At 37.0% G+C, this 16,892-nt stretch overlaps 1 long non-coding RNA gene across 1 annotated transcript in view; it reads left to right on the top strand.

Annotated features, from left to right (window-relative positions):
* Window positions 1-9,336: 9,336 nt before the first annotated feature.
* Window positions 9,337-16,892, top strand: part of LOC135205946 (uncharacterized) — a 128,538-nt gene continuing 120,982 nt past the window's right edge. The window contains exons 1-2 of the long non-coding RNA XR_010312639.1: window positions 9,337-9,583; window positions 13,052-13,207. This is a non-coding gene — a long non-coding RNA (uncharacterized LOC135205946). The remainder of the gene's footprint in view (window positions 9,584-13,051; window positions 13,208-16,892) is intronic.

Genomic DNA, 16,892 nt, shown 5'->3' on the forward strand with positions numbered 1-16,892 from the left:
CACTGATCTATCAAACTTGGCCAGAAGGGAACGAGGTGAAAACGTTCTGCATCGGTATAATGCAAAAATGAGCGATCTTTCAAATGATGGTTCAAATATTCCCCTTCAATTTCCAGCTTATTTCTCATCTGAAAGTGTTAGAAATGAGGCCATTTCTCCATCCATCTCATTCAATGGAAACTTGGTGGCAGCCTAATCAGGCGAAGACGAATTCACGGATATTTTTAGCACAGCGTTCAACAAGTCATTGCAATTTCTAAATGAGCGCCATATATCATCCCCAATACATGACTCGGTCAAAGTAAGTGTCACATTACGTAGTCTTTGCTCTGTTTCACTAATACAACGGCATTTCTTTGATCAGTCTTGATTGCATAAATTCATTTTTTTTATTCGGTCTGCCTAGCAGGAATGTAATAGGTGTAGAGTACTAGGAGGTGGTTGGGGAGGGGTGGGAGACCAGTGGGTTTGGGGGGGAGGGGGGTGTGTGGCGTTAGAACTGTGGTTTTTCAATCATCAATCTATGAAAACCTCAGTCACTCGTTCTCCATAAGTCCACAAGCATTGCATCACGTATCGGTTTCGAGAATCTAATCACTGATGTCACCAAAGAATAATTAATAAACAAATTTAAAATTATGAATAATGATCATTGCAATCTTGAAACACTCGCTTTCACTTGCTGATATGCATCTATACGTCTCTTGGCACATTAAATCTGGCCCTGTCAAGGTAGAAAATAAATATTTTCTTCCCCAGCACCCCATTCATCTACAGAATTTGTTAAAATGAAATGTTGGAAAAAATGTTTCATAAGGTAGAAAGACACCCCAAGCGTACATGTAAACAGAAACTGGGGAATACACAGCCTTTTCCCAGCTTCGTTGGAGAGGTAATAAAACTCAGAGAAAAATGTTTCCATGTGAACCAGCAAGAGTCCCGCTTTAATTTCCCCTTATGACAAACGGAGAGGTTTCATGGAAGAAACGCCGGTAATTTTTAAGGATCTTATTGCACTGAAGTAAATCTACATTATTTTTCATAGCGGACTTATTGTCCGAGAGTAAATAATAATTATTAGACATTTTTAACGAGGTAGAAAATGTTAGTGTCATATTGTGTTTTGAAAAAAAAAAAGCATTTTTAAGCCAGCCAAAAATAAGAGAATTTCTTACAGAAAAGAAAAGTGAAACTGTAATCAATCATTCTGGTTTTTCTTCATTGCTCTCGGCTCGGCCAAAGCGGAATCAGAGGAATTTATTTCGGGTGATAGAAATTATTTTTCAATATAATGTGGTTCGGATCCCACAATAAACTGTAGGTTCCGTTGCAAGGTGACCAATTGGTTTCTAGCCACGTAAAAATAACTAATCCTTCGGGCCAGCCCTAGGAGAGCTGTTAATCAGCCCAGTGGTCTGGTAAAACTAGGATATACGTAACTTTTTTTCTTCATTTTAATGATAATCCTTGTCCTGAGAAATATCTACGTTCAAATGAAATTCTTTTATGAATTACAATCACGTTTCCCTCATATTTCTAATAGATCCAATAGTTTTGCTTATTGTTATGGCACTTAACTTACTCAGAGAACCATAGATTTTTGGCTATTCAATGTTTCTCGCTAAAGACCAGGAGAAACTTAAAAAGAATTCCAAAGGGACTTAGTGCCCAACAAACCTACGCCGTGTGATATCATTTCTTATCAACAAATACAGAGAGATCACCCATTCCCATCATGCTCTTGGCAATGTAGAATGTGTCAGCAGTAACATTACTTCAGTGAGCGAAATGATTAGTGGTAGAAAGGGTTCTTGCTATCTTCCATAGCCTCTAGCTCATCGGTGTCATTGTTTGAGCAGTGGACCATTTGGCTTCAACCAGATTTTCTGGGATGTAACGATGACCACTCTCTCCATATCCCTCAAGGATGTTCTGATCTTTATTTGCGTAGTTACATGGAACAGGTCTAGAGGACAAGAAGTACTCCCTGATTAAGTATTTTGTTGCAGCACTACCCGAAATATTACCGGTTTTGCTGTTTGCTTTCTACTCTTGAAGATGTCATAAACATTAGCTTGTGCTATACAATACACATTTTATTGTACTATAATGTCATAATTATCATCCAGGCTTTTGGGTGGCCCATCTGTGCCTCCAGAGAACAAGCAGAGAAGTAGACATATGCTATGTAGGAAAACTTTGTCAACACGCCCTAGTTATTTTCTGACAAATCTTTGATTTGATAAATACTTGGAATAGAGACTGACTGCATTACACATGGTAACATATTTGTCCATAGGGGGCCCTTGCCATACACTTTACTATTTGGAAATCCTGCCACTGCGATCCTAGGAAACCCAGTTAGCCCTTTGTCAGTGGACTCCTCCTCCAGTGATTGTTGCTCATTTTTTTGTCTCTCAGGCTTCATAAGGAATGAGAGGTGATGTCATCTTCATGCAGTTGTCATATCATTTACCTCCAAAAGCCTCGTGACCATGTTTGCTGTTCTCGAGATGGGTTCTGAAGGATTTCTTATAGTATCTACCCTGCGTGTTGTACTTTTCTTGCATGTTTGCTGCATGATCAGTCCACTGATTATCACATGCTACCTTTCGATGGTGGTGTAGAATTCGATATTTTAATTTATGATTCTCCCAGTGCCTCTTGGGCTCTAGGAGAACTGCCACTGAGAAAACTGCCCATGTGTGATCAGTGCCACTGGGAATACTGCCCAGGTGTTTTCAGGTGTTATTGGTACTGGGGAAAGCTAGTCCAGCTCGACTGTAGAATCATATTGAAGAAACTTTTCTCCCATGTCGATACTGTAAATTCTTGTGGTAGGAGCATCCTGGGGAGTGTTCCCAGTGGCAATGTTCACACATGGGCGATGTTCCTAGTGGCAGTGTTCTCAGTGGCAATTCTCCTACATGGGCAATGATCTGTGTGGCAATCACTTAAGTGACAATTTTCCTAGTGGATATTTTCCGTGCACGACCTCTTGCCTTCTTAGTTTCCAGTGTACCATACTTGCTGAGTTGTGTGTTCAGTAACATGCCTTTTGCAGCTTTATCGAAAACCTTGAAAACATTTTCCAGTAAGAGTATTGAGCTGTTGTAATGCACGAACTTACTAACAAGCATGGAAAACTTACACTGCTCTCCAGAGGCCAACAGATAAGGCAGCGCGCAAATTTCCAAGTGGTTTTCTCTCCCTGACGATAGCTGTAGGTGTCTTGAATAGTGTTCATTTGATCAGTGCTGAAGATCAAACAAATTATTAAAGGTGTTTTTTCCACAGGCTATATAAGACTTTTTTCTGTGTGTGTGTTTTTTATATATTATTTATCCCTAAAATGTCTCCTGGTTCTTTTTAGACAACAGCTTACGTAGAAAATAAGACATCAATGTCTTAACATTTTTTTAAAATAAGGTTACAACTGCATTTTTACTTGATTGCCTCGTAAAATAACAATGCTCTTTCGCTTTCTTAACTCCGACGATATCTTTCATTAATTCTCTTGACGGTTTAAAGTACTTTAAACTGAAGCATATTAAGGCTGGAAGAAGGACCTCGCAAAAGTAAACTAATCAAAGCATCATTTCAATTGATCTGGTCAAAATGCCAAGGAAATTAATGCTGGAATTTAAACAAAGATGATCATTCCGTAGCCTTTTCTTTCCTGAATTAAAAGTAGGATCTAAAATGAAGACGTTGAAGTTGACTTGCCTTTTAGATTATGTAAGTTTGAAATAAATAATGAAAAGGCGGTACATCATTTATAACGTTCTCAGTAACGAGACACATGAATTGAAAACATGTAGTTGGAGAACAAGCAAGAATATTTTTTTTATTTTTTATTTTTTTTCTTTTGTCAAGGAAAGGAAAACCTCGTCTAATTTTTCCTGTTGACACTCGGAAGGGTTTTTGGAAAGGATCATGTATAATTCTGGAACATCTCGCTAGAACGCAGTAAATCAACATTTCCTTGTTGTATTCACGGCGCTTTAGGAGAGTTAATTACATTTATACAGCGTTGCATTCCAAATCTAGGAACGCCATGTTGTTTGTGTTTTCCTTTGGCATAAACCCTTTTGGGCGGCAGCAGGAAGTTTTCTTTAATGAAGTAAGTAACTTCGTCCCCTTAGACATATTTCATGTAATCTTCGCCGTGTAAAGTTTCTAAATATCTGTGGTTTTAATCAGATATTGCAGAATATTAAAACCTACCCAATCGATTAGTCCTTCAATTAAACCAGGGGTTTTCAAAGTGGTCGATATCGACCCCCAGGGGTCTATGAATAGTCAGGGGGTCAAAAGGGGTTCGATGAATCCGATGAATAACTGAGTCAGGGTGTCAAAAGGGGGTCGATGAATAACTGAGTCAAGGGGTCAAAAAGGGGTCGATGAATAACTGAGTCAGGGGGTCAAAAGGGGGTTTATGAATAACTGAGTCAAGGGGTCAAAAAGGGGTCGATGAATAACTGAGTCAGGGGGTCAAAAGGGGGTCGATGAATAACTGATTCAGGGTGTCAAAAGGGGGTCGATGAATAACTAACGCGTCGGAGAATTAAGATACATATACTCGTACATCTAAAATTCCAAACATATTTTCTTACTAGGTGTTACTTTTTTTTTATCATGCTGAATGTCAAGTACTAAACTAATACTACTCTAATTGATTCTGATTTTTTTTTTTTTTTAATATTAAATGCTAGTCTAGTGGTCGATAGAAATTGAAACTTTGAGAACCCCTGAATTAAACGTTTAAACACCAAGCAGCTCTCGATCATTGAGGAACAGCAGCAAACACTTGATAGATGATTATAATTCAATAATTTTGAAAGAAAACGAATATTGCATTATTTGTGGGGAACGGATTTTGAATTGTAGGATTAAATAGAAACTAGGATGTAAAACACAACCGGCCACAAAGCTACTAAAGAAGGGTAGTACTAATACTGTCAGCTGGCTTCCAGTGATTCCAGTGAACGTAAGGAGATTTGGAAGACCTGGAGGACCTACAATTGAATAGTGGAGAGCTTTGAGAAGGGAATTTGCAGATGAGTGGAGATTTGTGAAAGATGAAAGATAAGCTCGCTCGGTTAATAACAGAAAAAATGGAAACACAGGGACAATAAAGAAGACATAATTCCGCCTTTAATTGTAAAATAATCCTAAAGATAGATTTTGTGTTTATTGTCGACATTTTATTATGTGTGATTATTAAGTGGCGAACAGATAACTCATAAATGTGGTTTTAGAGCGTCGAATGATTGATTGGCTGATCTGATTATATCTAACTATATATATGTATATGCATACTTATATATGTATATAGATATGTATATAGATATGTATTATTTAGATATATATATATATATATATATATATATATATATATATATATTTACGTATCGAGGCCTCGTATATACCGAATACGTAAACGGAAAATATTATATGGAAATGCAAGGTCACTGGATTTTAACTTACCTTAATTACTTTACATACATTTATTTACAAGAGGCCGTTGAAATGGCCTGGAGAAAGAGTAAAAGCAGCTTGTCCGCACGGGGACCAATATTATCTCTCACAAGGGGATGGCTGGCTAAAATGAGATTCACGTAAATGCTGGCTTTCAAAATTATTCTTATTATCTTGCTGTACTGCAGCACTTGCGGGTGCGAAGACTTGGACACGTACCTCAGCAAATCTGGAAAAAATCCCAGATTAGACATAAAATAAAAAGGAAGACTTCTTGCACATGTTACGGTTATTCAGTTTTCTCTACCACACTGGGGAGGAACTCTTAGTGTTAAATGAAATATTCAATGACTTCATTTGTCTGGGACGATCACAAAAGGGAGACATGCGGCCACGAGGCAGTGAAAGGAACAAAGGAATGTTCATTTGAGAATTAGGAGTTTGAATTTTGAAAATGGGGAGTAGTTACGTGACTAGGAGGGAAAGAACTGGCAATATGACTGATTCACAGGATGTATCTGGATGCCATAGTATGTGGACCTTTGTAGAATGCGGTGTTGGCTTTGTCTCAGGTCTGGGCGCGCCAGTATTGCCGTGGGAGGCCTAATGGAAGGCTGGCTGGGACATCCGTCAGAGGTCACGAACTGGAGTGGAGTGAGATCGAATGCAGGCGTGATTCATGGGGGATTGGTTCAGCTTATCCCCCCAAGAGCAGGGCATCCTGGAAACAGAACATACGGCCAGCAAAGGGTTCACAGGAAAAAGGAGCTTAGACGTACACCTAATAAGTACCCAGCTAGCTACACACCTCCCTTTGGGATACGTCCCTAAGGCTGACAAGAGTCTTTATTCCCCCTCTCTAACAGGAAATTCCTATCTGTGGCTGGCGTTTTCCCCTTTGAAATCAGCTGATTCGGGGAAAATGGCTGGTTTTTCTAGCAATCAAAATATTTAACTAAACGCTGGGTAGATGAGGTGATCAATATTTGTAACAAATATTATATATAATATATATATATATATATATATATATATATATATATTATATATATATATATGCACGTATGTATGTATATAGATGCATGCATATATATATGTGTGTGTACGGTTTATGTATATCTATTTGTCTGTGTTATGTTACATTTGGTTTTTATGCCTTTGCTATCTTAAATGCCTCCGAGATGTAACGATGTTCATTTCTCTCACATCTTGTTTGTTAAAATCCTGAGAAGGTCCGAGGGCGTTGCTATGTATCCTCACGGGTAACAGAATCCTTCCCGAAGGTTTATGAAGTTACTTTTTGAAGCCAGGATCAGCATTTCAGTGGCAACTGTTTTGTGGAGCCCTTCTCTTTCAGTATAGTTCCAAATTGCGTAATATTCGCTCTGTTGAATCCCATCTCACCAATTTGGACAGCTGCAAGATTAAAGGACAACGTTTTTTTGACGCATATAGTATTCTGGTCCTTGCATTATTCTGTTTCATATGTGATAAAACTAAAAACACTCTGCTCTTTTGTCCAAATTCCACAGCCTGTCTTAGAAATAAATAATAAATTCGACCATCAAAACTCTCTCTCTCTCTCCCTCTCTACTTTGATAATAATTCTACTCGTATGAATAGTAAAAATGATTTGCTCATATGCATTTCCGGTGTTAAATCTTTGGATATTTATGAACTGGTGCAAGAAATCACCCATACCGTTCCATACAGACACACACACACACACACACACACACACACACACACACCACACACACATATATATATATATATATATATATATATATATACTATATATATATATATATACATATTATATATATATATATATATAATATATAAATATGTATCTTTATATATTTATATATATATGTATATATATATATATATATATATATATATATATATATATATATATATATATAAATATATGTGTGTGTGTGTGTGTGATCTTATTGGTGATTACAATCTTATTTTTCCAGTAGGAATATGAATATAACTGTAGATATTACTTATTATTTCGCCCTTTAATATCCAGAACTCGCAACACTTTTACCGTACATTATGAATTTTTCCTTTTCATTCATGCATTATTTGATTTGTGAGTATTAACTTTTTAGTTGCTTTCCTGTGCTCATCTAATTTCACAACGAAAAAGTAGGGGGGGATTAATAACCAATACCTGTAATAGTAAGGTGAGAAAAAATGAAATTATCTACTGCAAAGATTTGAGAAAATAGAATATAATGCATTGTACCATGCATTTTTTCAATTTGTTTCCTAATTGATTTTCCAAAAGAAAATTACAAACGAGAAGCCGAATGAAAGGGGAAATGGAAAAAAAGGGGGAGTGGGGGCCGGAGAAAAGGGAACATGTCGGAATGAGGGGAAAAATAATGTTGGAGATTATAGGAAACTTTTAGGAGCGTGTCGAGAAAACTGAAATATAAAATTCGTTTTGAAGGAATCAGTGGAAGGAAGACGAAGAAGAAGATGAAAGAGAAGAGAATTAGTTCAAACAAAACGATAAGAATTAAAGCATAACAGACTAATAGGTTGATAAACGATGCACACTGGAAGGCGAAGTAGAAGAATTATAGAACAGAATAAAAGGAATGAGCGGAAAGCAAAATTAATGAAATAAGGGAGATAATAATTATGCATCAAATTACTGAGAACAGTATTCGAAGGATGAAAGACATGATCGTTATCGTAATAAAAAAAATGAATAGTATGAGTAAATAAGTAGTGAAATAAATAAAAGACAAATAGGCTTAATTATCATGAAAGGAAATCAGAATATGTGACAGGGATATATATATATATATATATATATTATATATATATATATATTATATATATATATATATATATATATTCATATATATATATATATATATATATATATATATATATATATATATATATATATATAATATTATATATATATATATATATATATATATATATATATGTATATAAAAGCATATGCATACACACAGATATGTAGTATATGTATAGTATGCATGTATCTTAATATATCATAAAACATAAGAACGGTGATAAGCTTTAGAGGATTATAAGAACATCATTTAATCAAGCAAACTATTACAACAAGATCAGAGAAAAAAAGAAAAAACAATTCAAGGGAGACTGCTGGTAATTTCTTTGATGTACCAGTAGTTGTCTATGGTTGTTTCATGCGCTGGGGATAGAGTTGCCAAATAGCGCCAGATGTCACTTTATAAGCAGTGGTATATAACTAGCAGTATTGGATCGTTATTAAGAAACCTACAATAATCAAACTTAACTGTTAAATGAACAAAAGTTCACAGACGGAGAACGCTACCTACCGACAAGTCTTGAATCCTCACATCAAGTAACTTCATGCATTCCACCCAATAGGATCTATTGCTATTTCCTTTGAATTGTTTGTTGGCTGAAGTTCCTATATAAACATTACACTGAAACCCTTTTTTTATGGAATTTTGTAACTGAGTCAGTAATAACTCGTGGGCTGATCTCGCGAAAACAGTTAATTTATTTTTAATGTCATCGCATGCGCAATCAGCAGAGTTATCAATTTAAGGTTGGAGAAGAACCGTTCCAGAGGTATATCCCTGATTCCTTTAAACCTTTTTTTTATATAATTTTATAACAAAGTCAGTAATAATTCATTATTTGATCTCGCTGACGATTAATTTATTTTTAGTGTCTTACACACCTTCGTAATCAGTCGCAGCCGAGTTGTCAATTTTAGATTGGCGAAGAGCCGTTACAATGGTAAATCCCGGAATGCTCGTGATCGTGATTCGTGAATCGGTGCTCGAGTCGAGCCTCGCCGGTTAGTGTTAAGATAACAGTGCAAGTGTTTGAATGAGTGTTCAGAATTGTAACCGATCTATCGTTAGCCTTTTCACATGTAACATGGTAATAGCCTTCCAGGCAAGTGTTCAGTGCTCTGAACTTTAATAACTGGTGCAGTAATGCGTGGAATTGCCACTCGTGATATATTTTGGCCATGTTGGCAAGGTATTGCCTTGGCCTACGTAGCCTAACCTAGGCCACTACAGGGTGGCGGACGATGACAGCATTGTAGGTATAGCGAGATTTGTTAGTTTTTCTTGTGTGATTTTTTTTATTTTACCCTTAGTAAGGAAATTATGTTTACTAATATGTAATTTTTTTTTCAAAGCTACCCAGGTTACGTGTATATGTAATTAACTCTTCGAGTTAGCTCTGGTGGTAATTTGGTGGTGTATGACGTACACTAGGTCTAACGTTTCCAATAGCGTTGGTTGATCGTATCATGAAAAACATTTTCAGTAATTTATTTGAATGTTTATATATATTATGTGTGTGTGTATAAGAACCCTTACACCTTACTAAATTATAAACAAGCCGATTACTATCGTTAATATTCCTATAGTACAACCACAAGAGGTCGAGTTGTATTTAACCAGTGTACTTGGCACCTAGGCTACCCGTAGACGTATGCCCACAAACTGTTCAAGATCGCAAGATTTCCTTATCACACAAACTTTATTCAGTGTGTAATTTAATTGTATCGCTACAAAAAGAGCTATATTATGTTACCAGAGTTGTATCCGCGTTCGTAAACTGAGCAAATAACATTTAATGATGTTGACCGCTATAAGACAAAACATTGACTCCGAAAGATCGGCTTCTGCTGTTGATTCGGCAAATGTTTGATTTTAACGGCATTCTTTTAAGCACACTTTCATTTCTTATCAGAGTTACTTAATTATTTATTGTGACCGTTATTTATTCATTCTTATTAGAAAGATATGTCTCTGCTAGCCTTTTATGCCAATATATCATCAACACAAAGGATGACGGGAACTCGATGAGATTTCAAACTTTTTCTCTAAGTTATTTGGCAAAATACTCCTGATATTTCCCAGTTACTGAGGTATTATAATGCTTTGTATGTACGGGTTATAATTATATAAATATGCAAAGTATTTTGAAAAGAAAACTGAAATACCATTGCCATAAATTACATGAAAATTTAAATTTCAAATGATGTGCAGTAGCTAGCTGCTCTTTTTATTTACTCCAGACAGCCTCATCGGCGACAATAATTCAAGCCATTTCGAGTGTTACCCTGCTCATGTAATTCACATGCTAGGAAATTGCTAAAATATAATTGATTCTCGTTCGCATAGCAAGATGTCTTTATATATACCTATAATGAGACAAATCATAGATACTGAAAGCCTATTGTTCGTTTGGGTTTGGTCTGCATAGGCTATATGGTTCAAGTTCGTCTTTCGTTTGCTTGCATTGTTAAATTACCGATACAAATCGGCATGTTTATGATCAATTTCAGAAGGTATGAGGATTATTTATATATATGCGCCTTCAGATGTATTGCAGAAGAAAGTTTGCTTGTTTCTCACAGTAAACATATGATAGCCGAAACATTGATTGAAGCCAATCACGATTTATCAATGCGAACGCCATATCTCCTAGACCTGCATCGGTGATTGGATAGATGTTATGAAATAGACTACAGTGTATATTTAGCAAATGTGACACCTCAATTTCGTTAGTCAGATGCTATCCCACTGATTATTGGATTGTTGTTTATGATTTGAAACAGTACAGCCAATATTGTTTTATCAATTTAGCAAGCACTAGTTAATTAAGGAAGAACCTGTGCTTACATTAGGAAAGAATTATCCTACTACTGTGGACATTTGATCTGAATGTCTAATGTAGGCTAAGGATAGGTGTACCTAATTGTAGAGAGGTAGGTCTGGTCAATTTTTACTTTAATGAGTAGTTTAAGAGATATTGATACCCCCAGGAATATATATATATATATATATATATATATATATATAATATATCTATATATATATATATAATATATTATACACACACACACACATTCGACAGTCATGGAGGACTGTAATTGGGTATCAGGATTTTTGAGTGGGGGAATGCACAAAACAAGTGAAGAATAAAGATAATAAGGATGTATTTAAGGGGCATTGGATCCTTATCTTGGCTGTGTACCGACCCCCACCAAACCTAGCATAGGAAACTAGAATAAAATGAATTGGGTTGCAACATAACCTAACATAGGGTGCATGATTACAGTACTCACTGCTTGAGTGGGGGCCTTTACCCCCTGGGCCCTCCCACCTAACTTAGCCTATGGCACTGTAACTTAAATATTAGGGTTATGACCTAACTTGATCTTACATCCTAGGGTTATCCCCTTCACCATCATAACATAGGTCACTAGGTCCTCGCTCACCTGGTGCATGTTTTTAATTTAAAAACTTAAACATTACCTTAATCGCAATCAAAATGGGCAGAAGTACCGTGAGGTTAATCATTATACATTCTTTAATGTAAACTACAATTGAAATTTGTTCACAAGACAGGCACATACATACAGTGGGATACAGAATATTCAATTGAAGATTATAAGTACATGATCAGAGTGCTGGCATAACACTGCATACAGTGGTAATAATACATGGATCATAGCAATAATAATAATGGAGATATCCGTATGAAAGACGTGTGAGAGAATTTGTATTTTTCTCAGATGTGTCTGAGACAGGTTGGGGGCCATTCTGAGAAACATTTGATGTCAGGGAGGTGGAAGGTAAACAACCTACAGCTTTTGGCAGTTTGGTGCTATGGATGTGAATATTCAGTCTGTTTCTCCTCATACAATATAAACTGAACAGTTTTCATATACAGGAATTCAGATAGCCATGGGAGTCATCTGAGCTATTTTTGAAAGCATATTGGTGGATGCTAGCAAACTACTTCTGGACCTTCACTTCCAGATTGTGTTAGTTCATAGCTAGATGAGGTTCCAGAGGTTTTTTTACATCTGTAACAGGTATGAAAATAAGGATGGAAACATATTTTGCTTATTACAGAAACCATCCCCAAATGCCAAGACCCCTTTCATTTAGAGTAGAAGAGGTTTTGAATAAGTTAAATCTAACAAAATGTAATATGTTACCTTTCAAATAGTGTGAGTTGGGAATACGCAGAGGTATGCGAGGCAGTTAGCCTACCCAGGTAAAGCCTTAGGTGAAGTTGTGCTTAGGTTCCAACTTCTTTTATGACTTGTGTGGCTCTGTTGGCAGCTGCCTTGCCTTTCAATTGAAAGACCTGGGTACGATCCTGATGTGATTTAGAAATTTAATTTATATGTTATTATATTATTTATATCTATATATATATATATATATATATATATATATATCTATATATATATATATATGTGTGTGTGTGTGTGTGTATATATATATATATATATATATATATATATAGTATATATATATATATATATATATATATATATATATATATATATAAAAGGTGTGTGTGTTGAGAAAGGGGATATTGTAAAGAAAGTAATCTAAGAATTATTCATGCGTATTTCATTTGAAATATGAGCAGAAACTGTAAAGAGATTTCTTGATAGATTTTTGAAAGAATTAAAAATATTAACATGAATAACAAGCCTGCAGCAGCTGTTTATAATTGAAGCTTTCACACTTCATTACAGTAATCTGGCTGTACAATGTGGTGGAAACAGGAATTTCTCTCCAAGCATTAATCTCGCACCGTCGAAAATATAAAAGTGTGTCCTGCCTCTATGAAAAGGAAGTCCCCAGCGGAATTCACAGGCAAAGCCCCAGCAACATGCAAATTAACATCAAAGGTGAGAGCATGAATTTTAACTATTTTCCTCTTGTCTAAATTTAAGCTGCAGTGTTTAGAACAGTTTCAATTTGTGAATTTTTGCCTGTCTGAATAAATGAATCAGATATGTAGAGTTCCGACATTCTGTCATTCTGCAAGAGCTTTGTTTCCTCAGTTTGCCAAAGCTGCTCAGTGTACATGTTTGCAAAGCTGTTGTATATATGTCAGTGTTATTTCCCTTTCGCTTACGACGGGGTTAGGCTTTCATTGGATTTTTCCTTTAGGAATTAAAAATAGCCCCTTTTAAAATATTGGATATACTGTATTGTATAGTTGACCATTAATTAAAAAAATTTAATTTACATTTTTAAAAAGCATTCGACTTATGGGGATGATAGATGTTCACCGAAGTTTTGCCAATTTTTTAATGGCTTAAAAGTTGCAGTGACTCTTAATTAATTTTACCTCATTTGTTTACACTTATTGACTACATTACCATTTCCAACAATGTACGTATTTTTCTCTCGTTTCCTCTTTCCCTCAGAGAGAGAGAGAGAGAGAGAGAGAGAGAGAGAGAGAGAGAGAGAGAGAGAGAGAGAGAGAGAGAGTGGTGGTGGGGGGGATGCCTCTAAACCGTCAATCACAAGTAAATAATTGAGATTTTATCAAGTATTGTAAAAATACGTTTCTCTGTATCTATTGCAATGGTGCGAATGCTAAAGCCGTATATAATACAATGTCTCATTTAAGTTGCTATGGACCTGTCCACTTTCATTAATTAATGCAACATGCCTCTGCATGGGACTATTTTTTTTTTAAGTCTTTACCCTTGTTTACATATATCACATACGGGGGAAAGTCTGGCGAAATTAATGTTAATTGGCAATCAAACACTCGGCATTAATATGAGTGGGTATCCCTTTTAGAGTTTCCCTAATATATTCCATTAGATAAATAAAAAAAAAGTTAAGATTAGAAATGGACTAATCACGAATTGTTCGTTTAAACTCCATTTTCCTGACTTGGAACATTAAAATGCGCTAAAGGAGATTGTCAAAACACCTCTGAAATTCATTTCCTTTTCTGTCAGATAACGATGGGGCTGAAAAGAATCCCTCTGAGATGCAGAAATTTCCTCTGCTTCCGAAAGACGTCACGTCTGGTATTCGTTTATGTTCAAGTTTAGAATTTTATATATGTATAATATATATATATATATATATCATATATATATATATATATATATAGATTATAGATATATATATATATATATATATATATATATATATATATAGAATATATATATATTTTGTTCATGAAAACTTACCTGACAGATATATATATAGCTGTATTTTCTGAAGTCCGACAGAATTTAAAAATTCGCGGCACACGCAGTGGGCGGCCAGGTGGTAGTACCCATTCCCGCCGCTGGGAGGCCGGATATCAGGAACTATTCCCATTTTCTATTCATATTTTTTTCTGTCGCCGTCGGTAAACAACTGTTTACAGACCTTCCGCTTAGGATTTGAAAAAAACTTCATTAGCCACTTAAGTATCTAATTATTCTTTCGATTATTAACTTGGATTTGTGGCTAGGCATACGCTATCGTAAATTTTTCATTGCATTTGATGTCTGAAGCTAGTTAGCCTAGTTTCAGACTTTGTTTGTCTGCACGGTAAGGTGAGGCTACCGGAACTTTCGGTAGACACACTCGCTTAGTATATATGACGTTTACATGTTTTCTTTGCATAAGGTAATTAGTGTAATGTGTGACTGATTACGGAGAAGGAGGATTCATTTACGCTTTTTAGAGCGTGTTAGAATCAGGAGTTTTCCTCCATAGTAAACAGAAGTTAGAAATAATGAACCTTCTAACCTCCTGTAGATTTTATTTTGCCTAACCCTGTGGTATGGCTTACGGGCCTAGAAGAAGTGTCTGCTAGAGGATTACATCAAGTAATCTTAGACTAAAGTGCTCGCTCTCCAATCAGTGTTGTGAAGTGTAGTGCCCCTTGTGTTGTGGAGGGGGCGTCAGATCGGCCCCATAATGCCTCTAGGCCTGGACCTCTGTCGGACTCCCAGGACTCAGGGAGAGGGCATGTCGAAAGCCGCAAGAGGGTTACGGGGGGCTCCCCACCGATCTGGCGTCCCTTCGGCAGAACCTGTTGACGCTTCTCCCAGGCTGCTAAAGATCGTGCACGTGCACGAATCTTGAAGGATTGCTTCTCGTCCTCCGAGGCGTCCTCCCCACACAGGGGTTGGAGTTCTCGGAAGGACTCGCGCCCCCTAAAGAAGCTTGAGAGAAGAGGACGCTTCACGTCCTCTCTCTCGTCACGAGAGGATGAAAAAGTAAAGAGACCACATTTTCCCTTTTAGAAGAATGCACTGGCTCTTTTTCTCTAGGGACATTTAAGGAGGCTCATTCATCTTGCCAGAAGAGTGATTTGAGCCTCCTGCGGGTGACGCTCATGTATATCTCATTTATCATTATTAAGGAGGCTCATTCATCTTGCCAGAAGAGTGATTTGAGCCTCCTGCGAGTGACCGCTCATGTATACATCATTTATACATTATTAAGGAGGTTCATTCATCTTGCCAGAAGAGTGATTTGAGCCTCCTGCGAGTGAACGCTCATGAAGTTAGAGCTGTTTCAACCTCGCTAGCATTCCAAAAGAATTTGGTAATCAAGGACATTTTCGTCTCCTCTCCTCATGGCGCTCCGTATACGTTATGTAACGTTCGCTTTTACTTCGAAAAAGCAAAAAGCTGAATAAGTTTGACGGCCGGCAAGCTGCTTTGCACAGTCAAACAACTTATGTCTCTGGTCGGCATAAGAAGGGCAATTTAGACGTGAGGAGCGTTTGGAGTGCTCGACGTCCTATAAGTAGAGACATTCTCCAGGACGCTCGCAAGCACCTTGCGGAAGACGAAAGCCATACGTCTTCCTTTATGTTCACACTCTTCAGGACATCGTGCGGCTCTCCATATAGACTCGCATGAGGACGTCCCTTAAAAATTCAATGTCATACGCAAAACGCGGTTCGTCATAACATTGAGATGTTGGCAAGGTCGCTCGCCAGGACGCCTCTTGGCGGGCCTTGCATGCATCAAGGCGCTCAACGAGTTCCTCTCTGAAACGTCGTTCAAGAAGACTTGGTGTTCTCTGCTCAGACACGCTCGTAGCTAAGCAGGACGTTTTTTGAGGACGCTTTCCAGGACGCTTTTGAGGACGCTCGGCAGGACGCTTTCCAGCACGCTTTTGAGGACGCTCAGCAGGACGCTTTTGTGGACATTCGCCAGGACGCTTCGGTGGAAGCTCGGCAGGACGCTTTGCGAGAGAAAAGACTTGTTGAAGGCGTCTTATTTGCTGTTGAGGACATTTCTTTACAGAAATTTTTTCTTCGATCCCTCTTTCCTCTTCATCGATTTCTTTGAGAATCGGGAAGATTATATACTTGGATTCCTGGGTGACTTTCGGTCATGTTAAAGGGTTTTCCCCTATTAGCAAAGTGCTAATAGTTTTGTCAAGTCAGGACGTTTTCCCCATTGTCATTTAAGTGGGGGACCCCTCATAAATGGGGTAGTTCTCATTGACATAGTTTTTAACGTTTTTATCGTTTAAGCGGATAAACTCATTAACAAATTTCGGAAGAGCTCTCATTCATTTTCAGAGGCTCATCCGGGGTTAAGAGAAAGACTTGTA

The sequence above is a fragment of the Macrobrachium nipponense genome, chromosome 29 (assembly GCF_015104395.2).
Source record: "Macrobrachium nipponense isolate FS-2020 chromosome 29, ASM1510439v2, whole genome shotgun sequence".
NCBI classification, from domain to species: Eukaryota; Metazoa; Arthropoda; class Malacostraca; order Decapoda; family Palaemonidae; genus Macrobrachium; species Macrobrachium nipponense.